This window comes from Oenanthe melanoleuca, chromosome 2 (assembly GCF_029582105.1).
Source record: "Oenanthe melanoleuca isolate GR-GAL-2019-014 chromosome 2, OMel1.0, whole genome shotgun sequence".
Taxonomy (NCBI): domain Eukaryota; kingdom Metazoa; phylum Chordata; class Aves; order Passeriformes; family Muscicapidae; genus Oenanthe; species Oenanthe melanoleuca.
Window position 1 is genome coordinate 24533701 of NC_079335.1, and position 18279 is coordinate 24551979.

Here is an 18279-nt window from a genome sequence, read left to right on the forward strand (position 1 = left end):
TACAGCTTCAGGCTGGCTTTCATGACTGTCAGCTGCACCTTGAATCTGCAAACATTTGATCGTCGGAGATCATTCACAGCGTTTACCCATCAGCTGAAATTATCTCCGTGAAAAGCTGTTTATGTTGGAGAAGTGAGGGAGATTTATAAAACAGATTATTCCAGCCTTGTCCTGAATCATAGTCCTTCACTGTCACCCAGCAAATCACTGAAATACATTGATCCAAACTAAAACAATAAAAAAATCTGCTGAATTAGAGGAATTGCTGTGGAGCTGGGAGTTACAATAGGTCGGTTTCCTCAGGAAAATATTACCCTTAGTTCTTATGTTCACTTGTCATATTGATAAGTGTTATTGCTAATAAAAATGCTCCTAATGCAGAGTGATTTGTCTGAGGGGTTTTGTGAGACGCTTGACCAGGACTGAGTAGATTGAATTTGGTGTGTTTTGTTTGTGGTTTTTTTTCCTTTGGTAAGGACTGGAGAAAGCCATGTGCCTGATTATAACAGCTTGTGTTCTGGATAAAAAAAAGACAGGGCTAGAGATCCTACAGCTGGCTGGTTCTTGTGGATTATTTGGGTAGGACAGGCAGAAGAGGCTATGCTTGATCACAGAGAGTCTGCACACCTCACAGATGGTGTTTTGAAACAGTATCTGCCAGTTTACTGCAGCCACAGTTGCATGTAGGTATTGCCAGTTGTTGGAAGAATGTTTTCCTTTTAGGATTGTTGTATACGGTCATACCCTACTGCTGGTATGTTTGCTGATCCTGTGATTGTAACAAGAAAGTGGGCTCTGTTTGCTCAAAGCACAAGGTTAAGAGGATTTATATGGTTGAAATATGGGCAAATTAATTTGCATAGATAACAACTGAGGACTATGAAAGGTCAGTTTAACCCTTTAAACATCAAATTTGATTTGCATGCATTGCATTCCTGGGAATGTGGTCTTCATTAGAAATACATGGTAATTCATTAATTAGGAAAACTGCATTGTGCATAATTTTCATCCACTGATGTTTCCCTTATGTTTGTGTGAAACTCATCTTCTCATGTGGTTTACTATTTTTGTGTTTTATCAAGATACTTAGGTGTACTAAAATGACACAATCTTATGAGTTTTGATCATTGTGTGCATTATTTGGGGCTATTGGCAAACTGTTGGAATGCCTAGAGTGGATGTTTTTGAAAACCTATTAAGCCTTTGGCATTTAAATTACTTAATCTACCTGCTGGTTAAAATTTCATGCATCTTAAATCAAAATGTCACGTGCCACACTCAAGTATATATACCCTTATCAATACTCGTTAAGCTTTACCATTAAATAAATCTTTTATTTGCAGCATTCTCTTAAAGCAGTAGCAAGCAAGAAGTGTGTTTTAATGTCAGCTCTGAGTGTTAGAAAACCTTGCACTTGGATACAGAGAATACACTAACAGCTGTGACTGGGAGCATGTGCCAGAATGGAGATACTTGAACAGATCTGACACTTGGCTATTTTTGACACCCATCTGCACTTTTTTACTCTCCTCTAGGATGAACTGCCTCTCAATCTGTTCACAGCATATTTTAGCCCTTTAATATTGTGGTGTTGTGTTTTTTCAAATGGGCATTATTAGCCATCTGGGGCAGATTTTGTATTTTAAAAGTAAGCACATTATGTACAGGAGATTAAAAGGATGTGTATTTTTATGTAATCTGATATTATGTCAGTGCCTTTTGTGTATGTGTGAAGTCTTGATTTCAGAACCATCCCTTTAGTGATTCTGACATCTGAAGTCCTTCTTTTGGGGAAAGAACAGGAAGTAATAAAGACGGGTCCTGGTTTATGTGTGGTGATAACAATGGCACAAACTAAATTTGCCTTCAAAGACAAATTGCTTGCACTGTTATAATTGTGATGGGCGCTCACCTCCTCGCTCTGCTGTCGGGGCAAAGCGACAGCAGCGGGGCTGGCTAATGCTAATGAAGCGCTGTAAAAGCCATTCAGACTTCTGTGAAGGCACTGCTGCAACTCTGAGAAAAGTCCCTAGAAAGATAATCCCGTTAACATGCAGCTTGCCGTAACCAAGTTAACCATTTTGTCGTTCTGTGTAGCGAACTCTAGGAAGCGTTTATCTCTAAGTAATTGTTCCTGGGGGAACAGTGTTCAAATCTAATACCATACACCAGTTTCTCTGATTACTGTGAATGTGGTGGTTGGTTTCTTTTTTTTTCTTTTTTTTTTTTTTTTTTTTTTTTTTTCTTTTTTTTTTTGGGTACTGTTTATTCCAGACTTTATTTATGAAACATTATAAATTTATCAGTCATTTTATAGTACTTTCAAAGAACAGATGTTGGCCTGCAAAATGCTTTATTATTGCCCATGGCAGTATTCAGCATGGTTTCCTTAAAAGGACAATCAGTGATCACAGTCATTGTAGCCCAGAAATAATGCTGCTCTTTCAGAAGATGGCCTGGTATTAGGTCAGACCACCCTTTCTTTACTTCTGCTCTCCAGATGTGGCTGCAACTATTTTTTTTTTAAGTTCATGTTTCAAAAAAAAAAAGGGTTTGTTTTCAAAATCTGGTTTTACTTAAGATATCTCCATCCTGGAGTGCATTTCATAAATTGCCCACATATTTTTCTTAGCAGAGAACTTAACTGGCTGTAATTTTTAACACATGGCCACATCATGTGATATTTTCAAAACATTTGCACATAGCTTTAAGAAGGTCCCGGCAGAAATGATCCATCATCTCACAGCCAGCCCATTTCTTAACAGCATATCTGCATTTTCCATTTAGCAGAGCTATATATTATTAGCTTACATTTTGGGTAGTAAAACAGTGTATTGCTGATTGTAAAACATGGACTTTATTATCTGCTGAAAATTGATTTGGCATTTATAGCCACTGTGTACTAGAGTGGCTTTCTGGTTTTAACATTAGTGCTTGCAAGTGATGATTTGTTTAAAGAACAGAAACAAAATTGCCATGGACATAACTGTTAGTGTCCTAGTAACTGAACATTTGGATTATCCACCTGTTTTTTAAATACATGTGTCTAAGTGGTGTTACACAGCAAAGGGTCCTAAGAGTCCATTAACTGACTTGTTCTGTTCTAAGTTGCAGTTGCTATGCTGTTATATTAGGAGGACTGTGTGTCTTACAAAACAAGTTTCCTGCCAAATAAGGAAAATGTGTCTGGAAATATTCAAGTCTGAGTGTTAAATTTGCATCATTATTCCAATCATCCTACATAATGACTTTATCTTCAGGATTCAGCTACAAGTGAAAAGCTCTTTCCCTAAGAGGACTGTGGGTCACTGGGTTCTTCAGATACGTATGATAGGGTTGGGAGGCGACATGTGATATCTTGCTTTTCACAGTATTAAAGTTTCTTCGTCTTTTATGGTAGTAATAAATTCCAAAGTCTGCATAACATTATTGCTCTTATTTTCAACCCATGAGGCTGTGAACTGCCTCATGCTACACATGCATGGAAAGTAACTAACACGTCATGGAATGCAGATCATGCTGCAGGAATGAATATATATATATATATATATATATGAAAATAAATATATTTATATATATATATCAGCATCCCAAACACTCTTTTCCTAAGACTGAAGGCTTTATAGCTCAGGCCCTTAGCTAGAGGAGAACAGCCAAGTTAGCTTCTCAGGACAGGTACTTCCTTGGTGTTTAGCACCAAATCACCTCTTGATTTAAAGGTTTTGAACTCTACAGCATATATATAAGGCATGATCATCATAGCTGGCAAATCAATGTGGTCTGTGTATATACAATTTGAAAGACAACTTGAATTTTGCATAAAATGGTACTATATGATATACCAGTTTAAAGTCTATACAGAGAAATTGATGTATTTAAGAGTAGAGGACACAATATCTGGTCCTTTTCAGGACATGTACATATACCTCTACCAATTTTCTGGTTTGTTTGCTTCACTCTTGTTTCTTTCAAGTGTGTACATCAAGGATAACATTACAAAAAACCAGCTGAAGCCTGGTATTTTGCTTCCAGGTCACAAAACAACTTGTGCACTTGAAGCAGTAGCTGCCTTCCAAATCCAAAGTGCTATACCTCTAATTCTCCTCATTCCTGGGTGCATGATGTTACAGCCTTAAAGTTTCCTGGGCATATCAAGCTGCATCTGTGCATGGCAGGATCTCCCTCAGTATTCATAGGGTTAAGCAGCCCAGTACTGAGATCACACCAATATCTTTTTGGAGTTGAAGGATTTCTGTGTCCTCAGTTGTTCACACAGTTGGATCTGGTAAGTAATCTCAGAGGAAGCCCAGTGCATATTTAGAAATGTTGGTCTCTTCACAAGTGTAGGCTTACATTTTGTTCCCAAAAATGTGTATGGTGTAAAATGGAACATAGAGATAGCAATGCTAAGGCAAGTAGAGATTAAATTGAGAAAAACATAGGGCAGAGCAGTGCTTGGATTTTTACTTACACACAGACACAGTCTAGCCATATTGGCCCACTTGGCAAGGCTTATTTCTTTCAATATCCTGCTATGCTAACTCCATGTTCACACAGTTCCTCTCTGAAGCTGGTGAAGTCCTTGCCATGTTGTATCATTCTATCTATAGCCACTGGCTCAAGTCTCTAGCAGCTCAGCCATCTCTGCACCAAGTTTCATTTTTGTGATGTACATTTGTCCTTTCTGCCTCATGTACATCAGAGTCCCCAGATAAGGAGCAGGACCAGTGCAGGAGCCACTTTCCCCCTGCTGCTGTTGATCTTCTTGTTCCCTCCTAACATATTTCTTGTTCAGTTCTTGGGTAGGACAAGAATATTGGAGATTACTCCCATAAACTGCTGGCGGGCAGTAGCTTTCCCCACTGCTAAGGGAATATGTTCCAGACCTGAGCGTGAGCAAGCAGAAGGAGGATTTGAATTTGTGTGTTTCACTTCCAGAGTGAGCCTTACCACTCCAAAATCTTGCAAAAAAATTTCAAAGCTCACTCTTCCATCTTGCCTAGCTGTGTCTTATACAAACCAGTTCTACTTGCCAATCTTGTGAAGGTGAGGATATGAACAACTTTTCCGGAGGAGAAGGTAATGCTTGGATTCCATGTCTCCAAATTGTTGAGGCCCTCGAAAGGCAGGAATTTTCCTGTTGGTGAAATGTAGGCAGTTGCTAGTTAAGTATAATTAACTTTAAATAATGTTTTTGTCATGAGCTGTCTACAACTACCTAATGGGAGGGTGTAGAAAAGATGGATGAAGCCAAATTCTTCTCAATGTGCATAAAGATGAGAGGCAAAAGGCACAAGTAATAGACCATGGTACAATCTAAGTAGATACCAGGGAAAACAATTATTCACCATAATGATAGTCAAACATTAAAACTGCTTTTTCAGAGACATAGTGATATTTTCATTATTGAAGATTATTGGACAAACCCTTGGCAACTTGATCTAAACTTTACATACTTTAAGACAGAAGGTTATAGACTGTCTCATCTCCTAAGGTCACTTCAGCTTGTGTAATGATTCTTTGTTCTGCTGGATCTGTTAACTGTTCTGGACACCCAGTCTGAGGTGCTTCAGACCCGTGCTCTGTAGAGGAGAGCAGAGCAGCTCCTGGTACTGGCTTCTGTGTTGTGTTTCAGGGGAAATTTCAGCAGTATTGGGCTTTTCACTGATTCTGCTCTGAAACTATAATTTGATCCATAGCTTTTTGAATAGACTTTGTGTGCTGGTAGAAGAGCAGAATTGTCAGGCTCAATGCTGGTTGAAAGGACTTCACCTCCTTCCTCTGGCAGCTCGTGGAGTTGTGCTTCCTGATACCAAAGCTGAATTTATTTCTCTGTCCTGAGTTTTTTTATTGTTTTATTTTTAATTTTTCTCTACTAGTAATTTCTTTTTTTTGCTGCAAGTTTTTAGGCAGTGTGGAGAAAGAGCCTCATTGTTACCTTTAATTGCAGAACAACTTGAGACAACAAGTTGCTGGAGACCTTGGGATTTGAGAGGAGACACTTCAACTGAAGGTTCACAGACCTCTTAGTTTTGTCCATGTGCTGCAGCATACCACCTGTTAGTAATGTTCCTGCATCTGGTTTAAAGAAGAGACACTGACCCCATCCAAATTCTTGAAGTCTCCTCCTCAAATTCTTATGGCATGAAGCTAGAGCCTTACTTGAGCTTTTCCATTATCGTGTGTAATGAGTTGTAGATTTATTTCTGCTTCTTCTTGCTCTTAGTATCTGGTAATCTTGTGAAATTTTCATGAGGAAAAATTACCTGGTAGGGCCCACACATCTGAATTAATTAAAATTATCCAGCCAAATATTCTGGAGTTATGCCTGCAACGTAACTGTGTTTTTAAACAGGCGAAAAATGTAAGTCAAAGGTGACAGGAAGTCTTCCTGAAGTTCACAAGGAAATACCATCACCAGTGGACACAGTTATTAAGAGTACTACTCATATGGTTCTCATTCCTTATGGACATCCCTTTGGAAGCAGACTGTAACAAGTTCTGATGTTATTTTTGCATGTTGACAATACTGAGCTGATAAAGACCAAACAAAATGTGGAAATAGAAGAGTGAAAGGAATTGGTATTGATCACCTCTTGGAGGAGAAGCTGAGGATTAAGGAAGAAAAATGTGTTTTGGTAACCCCTCAAGCATACTGTAAATTTGGGCAGATCTGTGGTAGGGTCAGGCTGATATCATTTTTCATTTAAAAATGGGGGTTGCTATACTGAACTGAGATTTGAGTAAGTGGCATTTGCATAAACTTAATTAAACTGCAGTGAAGTTTGAAATGATGATTCAAGAAGCAGTAACATGTTTTACCTTTCAAAGTCCCTTGCACTTTCTAGCTTATCAATACATCTTTTCTGGGGTTTAAGGCACTACTCTGCCTTAATTAAATCTACAATTTAACTTGGTACTCTTTCGGTTCTAATGCTTTATTGGAATTTTCTTTTTATGCTTATAATCCTTTTCTCCAAACCCTGGGAGCTTTCCTGTGTATCTTCAGTGCAGATTCTTGTAGTTCCCCCTTTCTCTCTGATTGTTCTGGCGATGCTGGATTCAATGTCTTACTGTCCTCCTGTTTGAAACCACATCCTGCTAAAGGAGTAATCTCCCAGTTAGGGATACAGGGCCTTTCCCCTTCCTTCTTTCAGATCTCTCCTTAATTTGTATTTTGTGAGTCATGCAAGCACACATGACTCAAATACTCTTCCTGCCACAAGATTGCAGTTTGGAAAATGTGTGCACTCGCATCATAGGAAAATGCAGCCATAATTTGATTCTTGCTTCTAAACACTGCATTCCAGATATATTCTGGTGGCCCTTTTAAGCCAGAGCAGTATGCATGTGTACATAGCCTTGAATTTTCATTGTATCTGTTTTATAATCCAAATGAATGCCATCTATATAGACTTTCCTATATGTGACTTCCTCATGTAATTCCTTGAATTTTTAAGACTTTTTTTTTAAAGGGGTTCTGTGCCTTGCAGAGCACCAGACTCATCTTTCGTGGTTAGCAAATACAAATTAACATTTATTGTTTTAATTTTATTTTTCCAGTCCATTTCACCACATAATTGTTGAGTGCATAATTATATCTGCTAGATTTGCACACACTTATTTGTTTGTCTTTAGAAGAAAGTTTGCCTAACTGAAATTTAGAAGAGGTCATTTTCGGTGACAGTGTTACTGTTACTAGGGTTTTTTTTTGCCTGGAACCATACTAGATACACTATTTTGGACATTTTAGGCTATAAACACTGCAGTGTTCAAAAATGGTCTTTTAAAAATAGGCATATGCAATAGTGTAATTTTTTGGAAAGTATTAGGATTTCTGTCAGTTTTGGAAGCGAAATCCTGAGTGAAACACAGGCACCTTGTAACACAGTAAAGAAAACGGAAAGATGCTCATTAGAGCAACGGTGGTTATATTTGTAAAAAATGGTTGTAATTAGATATCCAGCAAGGTCAGATGGTATTGTAATTTAATAGCTTTGAAAGTCATCAGTTTTCCTCTTGGAAACTGGTTTGCAACAGAGTACTGCCTCCTGGAATTGATGTTTTCAGTTTTCATTTTTCCACTGACAGGAGGAGGACAACTAAGTTTCTAGAATTCAAGTGGTCCACATTGGTTGAATTCATCCTTCCATGGCACTGTAGGATCTCCTAACTTTAGGATCTTTTCGAGAGAGCTTTTGTCAATCTCATCCGTATTAGATCTGAAAAGTAATGTAAATGATTTCATTGAAATTAATATTGATTATTTTACACTGAGCTCAGCATTTGACTGCAGTGCATCTTCAGAAATAAAAGCAAAGTCCTTTGCAGTTTTTAAAGGAGGTCGGTCTGTGCAGTAAGGAGTGTATACCTTTCTTTTCTGAATTCCTATTAGCCAATGTGAGCACTTGTCTGCTTGAAAATGGAGAAGTGACATGGTGGCTTCTTTGAGAATATTATCTGTGTTTCTCATGTTAAATTTTTAAAGCATTTTGAAGAATGTATTATCTTGTTGAATTATTGAAATATTATCTTGTTTTGTTAATTTACTTGCATCTCTCTTTACATTACTCTCTGGTTGTAAAGGCAAACATTTGGCTTTATTGAGTCTGCTGCACAAGAGAAGACTCTGTGCATGAAACTTTGATTGAGAGATTGGTGTGAAAGCAATCTGCAGAGCATGTATAGCAAGTTCTCTGCCTGGAATTCCAGTGTTGCAGCCTTTCTTTGCCCTTTTCTGACTTCTCTACATAGACAGAACCACATTTTCGGTTTGATTTGCATGGTTGCTTGCCAGCTAACTAGATAGTTTTCTTCCTGTGACATGTCAATTGGTAGAGTACTAATTTCCAATTCCTTTCATTTTGAGCAAGGCAACTAATAGTATTTAATCTTCAGACACCAGCAGAAACAGAATTGTTTCATTTTGCTCCTTTAAGGTTTTACTACAAACTACTTTTGTGTCTGTAAAAACTCCAAAGGCAAAAATACTACCAAATTTAAGATATCAACCTGCATCTCTCTGTAGAGCCACAAAATAAATTCTATCCTCTTTCCTTAGATAGCTTCTGTATTCTCTTAGAAAGAGCTTTGTGGATGCTGCTGAGTAACTTGTGTTTTCTTGAAGGAATACAGAAAATCATGATGCCTTGATTTCATCCTGACAGCAGCAGATATGATTGCATGGTTTAATCTGGGACATTGGTTCAAGACAGTCTTGAAATAATGAGTGCCTATTGCTTAATCACCAGGAATGCTTAATAGTTTTGTCACAAGTGTTTTTCTTTTTGTTGGCTGTAAGTGTTTTAGCTGTCTTGCCACACTAGATAGAGAATAGATGCCTTGATGGATTACCCAATGGGGATTCTGGTGCAGAAATTGATGCTTACTGAATCAGAATCAAAAGTGTTTCTTTGAGATTTCTTTCCTTTGTTTTGGGGTTTTGTTTGTTTGTGGGTTTTTTTTGTTTTGTTTTTGTTTTTTTTTGTTTGTTTGTTTTTTGTTTTTGTTTTTTTGTTGGGGTTTTTTGTTTTTTTGGTCTCCTTTAGTCATTACAGTAATGCTGCTGGGTTTTAAATATGTCTGCTTACAGGTGTGGGTATGTGCACATTGTTGCATGCAATTGCTAGCTTTTGGAGGGCTTTTCACCATAAAATACTATGATGATGCAGATGTTCTGATATTGTTCTTGAAAACAGCTGATGGTGGATCTGATGCTGAAAGCTGATCAGCAGCTAGCATATATCATCATCTTCTGATCCAAACTGGTTCCTCTGGGAGTCGGCTCTGCTGTTTCAGTGTGTTGTAATTAAATTGAGTGCTGTTAAGGTGTCAGAAATTACTTTATAACACAAGATTATGGACTTAAATAGACTTATTTGCACATTGCAAATCATAGTTTTGCAAATTATCCTTAAAGGCTATATATTGAGAAACAAAACAAGTCCCCCAATATTCAGTAGGAAAAGAAAGAGAAAAAAATTGGTCTTTTTTCTGACTCAGTCCTTAAGACATCTTTGCATTAAAGCCTTTCTGGACTGAATAGATGCTAGAATAATGCCTGTTATTTCTGAATAACAGTCATAATATGCTTTGTTTGAAAGAAAAAGGTAATTTTTTGTTAGTTAGGATTGGATATGTGGCCAGAAATCCCTGTCAACCAGACCTTTAATAAATAGCTGGGGAAAAGCTTCTAACATATGCAAGAGATAACTTCTGTATCTCTTACAAGGTTTTGAGCAATGTTAACCCCCAGAAAAGTTTGTGTGAGTTGTGAATACTCTTGTATTGCATCTTGTAGAATTAGACTGTATTTATGAGAAGGCTAATGTTTTTAGGAAAATAATAAATTTTCATGCATAGTGAGAACTGTTTGTAAATCAGCAGGTGGTTTCTAAAATATCAGAAAATGGCAAAATGTTTACTGATGCGATTTCTCTCTGAAAAACAAACCTGTTCAAAAATACTTGAACATTCAAATGTCAAATGCGTAAAGCTGATTTGCTTTTCTTCTTCAGCCATCTCTGGTCTTTCTTACATTCACAGGCTCTTAATTTGCAGTCCTGAGGATCTTATTTTGCGTTATGAAGAGCACAGTAACAGGAAAAGAGAAAGAAAATAATTTTCTTGCAAACCATATATTTCAATAGGAAGTTTCTTTCTTTCTATGAATAGATAAGAAAAGTTCAGGTATACCAGAAAATATGTGCTTTCATTTTGTATGCTTATGTACATAATTTCATACAGAATACTAGATCACATTTCTCTTTAGTAATATAAAACCTGCTTGAAATTGAATTAATAAATTATGTGAAGCAGTATTAAAATTCTCCATGTCTTTTGAATCATACCTACAGCTTCAAGCAATTTGTTAGTCACAAAAACTAAGGAATGTCATTAGAATAATATATATTTTAAAAAATCAAAATCCTGTAAGCTAATTTGCCTGTGTGGCATTTTCTTACTCTGATTTAAAATTAAAGCCTGTTCCCACCCTATAAATGGATGCTGAACTGTGTACATCTTCTGTGAAAAGGTTTCCAGTGTCGTGAAAAAAGGAATTAAGTTCAAAGATCTTTAATCCAGTTTCCTCTGTTTTATTTGATTACTTGGAAAACCTTTCCCTTTGCTGCTGTTCCCCAGTTCTTCACTTGCCACTAGTACTGAGGGGAAAATTTGTGCTGTACCGTTTATACATAATTTAAAACTATTGTGCTAGCTTTAAACCCAAAGTCTTTCTCATCTATCATTTATCTCATGATGTTATCTTTTGTACTCGGTACCCTTCAGTAAGCACAGCCTGACACGTCTTGTGGCCTTTACCTTCTGCAATAAAAAAGATTGAAAAGATGCTTGGCACCACCTGGTGAAGATGAGGCAACCCTGGAGAACTGTGCTTCGGGAGCAGGTGACTGATGCTACGAAATGTGCCAGTCTGGGGACACAGCTGAGGGGTTGTAGTAGGGAAGGGGGAGGGGAGGGGAAGAAAAAAAAAGAGCAGGAACATTAATACATCTTCCTGAGGTTTGATGGGACATACACTGCCTACTGTTCCATCTGGTGCTTATGATAGCATGGCATATTAGCATGCTGCAAGTTCATAATGTATTCAGGGCGAGAAAACACCACTTGCATACCAATTGAGACGTCCTCTTTCTCAGAGCTGCTTTTGAATTTCAATGATGTTTATGCCTCCTAAGCCATGACTGAACGGAGCATTTCCGCTTGTGGAGAAATAACAGCAGTGAGGGACTCTGGCTCATGTGGCTTTTCTTTCCTCTCTTTATTTTTCTCCTTTTCTTTTAGTTCTTTTCTTCCTGCTTTCTCCTTCCAATTTGTTTTGTTTGGGGAAGCCTGAGACGGCTTGAGGTTTTTGGACTAGCTAATTACAGAGCTTCTGTTAATATTACATTGACTTCTTTTTAAGGTTGTAGTCTATTGTCTTTTTGCGTATTTCAAAATGCTTAAATGTCTTTTTATGGCATTTTGATGAAATTACTCTAAAAGCAGTGTCATGAAGCATTTAGAAAATAGCACATTGCAATTCTGCTTTATATTCAGATTTCCTGTATTACTAAATCAAAGAACAAACAATACCCCTAATTCCACATTTCATGGTAAATTATTTGTGCCCCGTGTCTTCAAAGACTTGATTTTCACTTCAAGTGTGCTACATAATAGGATAAATATCTGAAGTTGAGCAGGTATGTAAGCCTTTGTAGGAGTGAGGTCTTTTTATCGATTGCTTGCAGGAAATGCACTGATATGTTCGTTTTATTTCTCCCTACTATGTCCTCTTTGAAACTCTGCTGAGATTGACACTTGACTGGAGACAATCTCAAAACTCCACCATAGACACTCTTGACTGCACATTTTGTTTCTGTACTTGTCAAAGATTGTGATCTCTTTATGGCTCAGTGCTGTGAATCGCTCTGCAGCCCTCCTTCCAGTGGGTTTTCAAAGTGTGAAGTTTATACACAGGGTAGGGTATTTGATGTGGGATTTTCAAGTGTCTGGAGTGATACATGAGTGTAAGTCTTATTGGCTTTGTTGATGACTGAGCTTTTAAACTGCTTCATATGTTTTGAAATTCCTACCCCAAAAAGGAGACTAAACTTGCTGCTTGTTGTAGTTTAACCCCAACTGGCAACCAAGTCCCACACAGCTGCTTGCTTACTCTCCACCAGCAGGACAAGGGAAGAGAATTGAAAGGGTAAAAGTGAGAATAGTCACTTTTATGGGTTGAGATAAGAACAGTTTAATAATTGAAATGAAATATTAATAGTAATTGTAATAATAATAGCAATAATTATAGTGATAAATGTAATAAAAGGTAAAATAGCTATGACAGAGAAATAAAACCCGAGAAAGTCATTTGATACAATTGCTGACTGATACCCAGCCAGCCCCCAAGCAGCAGCCTCCTAGCCAACCTTCCTCCCAGTTTTATTGCTAAGCATGACATCACATGGTGTGGGATGTCCCTTGGGTCAGTTGGGGTCAGCTGTCCCAGCTGTGTTCCCCCTCCCAACTCCTTGCGCACCCCCAGCCTGCTCGCTCCTGGGAGGGGTGAGAAGCAGAAAGGCTCTGACTCTGTGTGAGCCACACTCAGCTGTAGCTAAAACTTTCCTGTGTTATCAACACTGTTTACAGCACAAATCCAAAACACAGCTCTACATTAGCTGCTAAGAAGAAAATTAGCTATCCCAGCACACTGCTTGAACAGGGAAGAATATTAAAACAGCATCTCTAGTATAAACCCACTTAATTAATGCATTTCGTATCTAGTCTTCTACCTGCACAGCTGGACTCTTGCTGCTGCTGACTGTGGTTTGAGGCTTTAGCTTAATCTTTAATGCATATGACTGTCATGCTAATACAACTTTAATAAAAATGTACTAGGTAGCACTTTGAACTCCTTTGCTCTAATTTAGTATTAATCCATTTGATTACTAGAAAAGAAAAGATCTTGCTCTAGTTCTGATTCCTTCTTTCAAATACATACAGCCATGATTTTTATAAATATATCTTTTCAGACATTCATTTTACTACTCTTGCATAGATAAGAAACAAAAAATGCATTGCTCATCGTGCAAAGAATAAATTGATTCCCTTTGCTTTATTATCTGAATATCTGTTGTCTGATGGCTTAAGAACATTCCTTGTTTATTGATAATGCATTTAGACTTAGACATTAAAGCCTTAGCTTAAATGGTAATTTTTTTTCCTTAATATATTCAGGAAGACTAATGTTACTGAATAGGAATGTGGAGGAGATAGTGTGGGTTATTCAAGCAAGTTTAGCCAGCACTTACAAGATTCTTGAAATGTTTCTTGATGTCCTACAGAACTGTTAACATCTGCATGGCTTGTGAGAAGAGCCACATTTATTGCAGCTGTATGCTAGCTAGAACGCAAAAGAAAAGGGGGGGGGATCAGAGTTAAGAATGAAGCAGCTGGCTTTTGGTACAGAGATTTATAATTTTACTCTCAATACAGACTGACAGTAAACTCTACTTGGACTCTTTCAAATCTGCTTCTTTGAGATGGCAGGTTGAAAGCTTGGGAATTTAGCTGTCAGGAGATGCAGTCCAACAAAATATATACAGTTTAAAAGAAAACACAGCTTTTAGATAAATAATCACAAATAGAAGTTCAGCCTTTCGAGGAGCTGTTTGTTCCAGTATGACATAACATGATGTAGAGCATGTGTTTAAAGCCTACATTTGAGATGGTTTTAAAAAAAACAAAAGACAAAGATAGATTGTTTTAAATATTAGAGGGGAGCAATAGACAGAAGGCTGCTGATTCCCTGCAGAACCAATGGGGCCGTACAACTTCTTGTACCCGTTCTGGAAGGGTTTGGGATTTCTGGAGAAAAGGAAAGGTCTGTTGAGAGATTCCCGCAATCCCAGGCCTGGCTGAACAATGTAATAGTATTTCAATGTGTTTGTTTTACTTCTTCCCTCTTTTTGTGCTTGAAGAGAGAGAAGAACAAGCAGTATCAGAGTCCCATTTTCTATTTCACTCCTTCCTGTAAAAAAATCACATATATGATTCCAGAATCAAGGGGGTTTTTTGTCCAAGTTTGGTACCCTCTTTGCCCATTTCTTTCTCAGTTGTTGAGACAGATTTAAACATGAGCTAGGTGAATATATGTGTTAGTTGTCAATATCTTTGTTCAGTTTCAGTTAAGATCAAAGTTTTTTATAGTTTTGTTTTCTTATATATTTGATAGGAATGAAAACTGATAATGTCTTTTGTTTCTTATGGTTAATATAGCTTGGGATGCTTCCTCTGCCTTTTTTCCCTGCACATTTTAAGTGAATCTATTCTGGTTTTGCTCAGTTAATTTCTTTACAACCTGCCCAAGCCATTCACAGTGGGAGTGCCAGGATCTGTTTTTGTGTCTCCTGCTGTTTCTTTAACAACCTCAGCAACTGAGGAAGCTGCACGTCTGTACTCCTTTATTACTCTCCTTAAATGGTGCTTCTGAATAGTTTTCTAATATTTTCTAAACTAAACCTATTGCTTGTTCATTTGTTGAAATAGCACAGCTACCCATTAAGAAGCAGGGCCGAGAAAGACCATTGAGGTGAAGAGCATCCTGTTGTTGTTTTAAGGAGTTTATTTGGGTTCATCTTTAGCTACTGACATGCTTCTGCTCTCCATACTGTGTTCTGTAGCAGATGTCCACTCTGATAGCCTGCTATGATTTTTATCTCTCCTGCCTAGCCTTAGACTTTTCACTGTTACACTCATCATTATTTATTGCAGCATGGGGCATCGTAAGACCTCTAATGTATGATTGCGGCCTCCTTTCCATTCTCCTGACACCAGAGCACAGACAAAAGCAAATTTTGTAACATTTCATTTATGAAGATGACTGCATTTGATTCATCAGTATTCACCCCCTCATACCTTCTTTTAGTTTCTGAAAGTTTATTTCCACTTGGTGTTTTGGAGACACATTTAATCTTAATTTTGTGCAGATTGTTGGCACTGAACAGAATTGTGTGAAAGCCCAAGTAGCTCTGTAAGTCAGGGCTCATAATCACCTTTGGAAATGACCTGTTAACTTCCTAATGGGTCATTTGTATGCACAGTTACTGAAGCTACTTGCAATAATTATGGAAAAGATAATGGCTAGGAACTCATTTGGGGACAGTTATTCTTGTTAACTGTTTAGTATTTCATCCAGGTACATCTATTTCCCCATTTTTTAATTTTCCTTTCATAATCTCAGAGTTTGCCATGGATAGTTGTTGCAGTTCAGCAGTTCTTAATTTCTTCATATCCAAGCAGTTTAGAGCTTACCAGACAAGTACTGATGTCCTTTACATCTTCTGTTTCAAGAAGACCATCAAGAAATATGTTTTCACAGGAGATGCCAGTGCAGTCACTATCTCCCTCTGCTTTTGAATTGTATCTGCCCCTGGGATTTAGCTTTCTTAGCACATACGTGGTGCCAAAAGGATGTTTATGAAGATTTGTGTGAGCCTTTATTTCTTCCATGCTTTCCATTTGATCTCTTTGACTGATTATAGGTGTGAGGGAAAAATCAGGTTTTGTTTGGTTCTCTGTGTTTTGGTGCAAAAAAGAAATGGTGTTAAATTTTGTTGGGGTATGTTCAAGTTCATGCCATCCCCACATTGCCGTAGTTGTGTGTGGACAATCCAGGTTTCATGACTAGATATAGTGTGAGTTGTAGGCATGACACTGCCTATTGTGTTGCTTGTGCAATTACACTTTTGGAATATTTCACATAGACACCTATCATGAAACCAGGGAAAGGTGGGAGGGGAGGTGTGGTTGGGGGCAAGGGGGGAACATTTAACTTGTTTTTGCTTGGGTGAGAGACAACAATAGGAGGCACTGAAAAAGGTCTTTTGTTGCAGCCAGGGCTGCCTATTTGTTCTTTTGGGAAAGAAATTATTATAGCTGGATTTTCAGGACAGTTACTTAGTATTCTGTTGGTACCGTGGGCAGAGAATAGTACATGCTGATGTGTACACACACACAGAGTATCGTAGGCTCTCCTTTATATAGCATAGCTGAAGATATTGGGAAGAACTGTTCTTAAAGCGTGTCCCTTTGGCTTTCTGAGCAGCTTGCCATTGACTTAGAGTGTTCGGTGCGGGCAGGGTTTTTCCCGGAGCCGCGGCACAATGCCGGCTCCCTCTAGTGGTCTCACTCGCCCGTGGCCCTTCCCGGCGGGCTCTTCCCGGTGCTCCCGCTCTGCCTCGCCGCAGGGTTTACATCCTGCTGGGAATAGTCTGCTTTTACTCATAAAAATGGCCTCTCTTTTGCTTAATCCACCTCTCAGGGACACAAAATGTATATGCCCAAGTAGGGCCAAAGCCAAATCTAGGGTGTTTCCATAGCAAGAGAATATAACAGTATCAGAAGGGGTTAAGTGCATCCACATTGAGCATTCAGAGTTCAAATGCATCAGACTTCCTTACTTTGTCAATATCTCGCTTGCATTCGTATCATTGAGTGGTTTCTCTTTCGTGTCTGACTTCTTGCCCTGAAGTTTCCCCTCCATTTAACACTGCCTTCAGTGTAATTGAAGGCTCTTTCCCTCTCACAGTTCTCTAAATTTAAATGTTTAAAAAAAAAATAACTAAGTACTTTTATACACAAAACCAAGTAAGTAAAACTTGGTCACGTATGTGTAGAATTGTGTGTGCACATACACACACGGACACATATCTGTGCATAGAGAAGAAAGCTGTAGAAGCCACACTGATGCACAAAGATCAATACTGCCATGTTGGAGTAATGGTTTAGGTGGCTTGATGAAAATGCTGGTCTATAAATATAAAAACCTTTTTAATGTATTTGTTGAGATAAAAAAAAAAAAACAAAACAAAAAAACCCTAAACATTTAATTTGAATCTGCTGGGCTTGAAAGGAAATATGCCATCAATCACAGAAATGCTGTGATACCTGAAATTGTTTTTAAAATTTGTGTATATTTTCTGTGGATTCTCTAATAATTGCTGACTTTTCTTTCAATTCAGGCTTCAGCTGGGGTTTGCTATTTAAAATTCAAAACATAGAGAAGATGCTTCAAAAGAAGGAAGTTTTAAGCTTTATTGTGCAAGACTAAGACTGCTGTGATGCTTTAAGGTCTAGAGGCATTGCGTGTAATTGTAAACCCTGTGAGTGGTCTCATTAGTTTACCTACAGCTGTTTTCAGTGTCTGTAGTTAAACACATATTCCTGAGTGTTTCTAGAGCTGGAGTCTGCCTGCAAGGCTAACCCAGCATCTCTGTTTCTGGGTGAGATCACTGGAAATTTCTGTGCCAATATGAATTTGTGTGAATTTACTGGCTTCAAAAAGAGGTTTAATCTGGTTTTACTTGTTAGTCTTAAACGACATACACAAATTCCTTAATTTCTTTCTTCCTTTATATGCTTATACTATTTCACATTCACTTTTAAGAGTGCATGTGATGTGTTAAGCCAGATGATTCAAAACATAGTTTTGGATTTGCTAATGGTAATATTTGCTTTGCTTGGGAGCTTATTTGTCAATAAGTAGTATTGCCTCATCTAAGAAGATATCTGGGTCTTCATTTCTTGTGAAATTTTTGAGGCTCTCTTTCCCCCTTCTCACCTCTCCACTGCTTTATTCAGGTGTGGTTCAGTGCCCAAATAAAATACATTTGGTGTGACATGTGGCACTGAGGAGGAGCTGACTTATAACTAATAATGAGTATTTTCTCACATTCTGTCTAGACAGTGAGCCAGGTAAATAAAAGGTATCTTTAA

General features: G+C 37.9%; 1 protein-coding gene across 6 annotated transcripts in view; it reads left to right on the forward strand.

Moving 5' to 3' along the window:
- Window positions 1-18279, forward strand: part of RUNX1T1 (RUNX1 partner transcriptional co-repressor 1) — a 114412-nt gene that overhangs the window by 36021 nt on the left and 60112 nt on the right. Inside the window, exon 1 of one of the 6 annotated variants that reach the window (XM_056483855.1) lies at window positions 11323-11407. The exons of the other annotated variants lie outside the window; for them this stretch is intronic. The gene's annotated coding sequence lies outside the window, so the exon portion shown is untranslated. Of the gene's footprint in view, window positions 1-11322; window positions 11408-18279 lie in introns of those variants that run through there. 6 annotated transcript variants of the gene reach the window in all.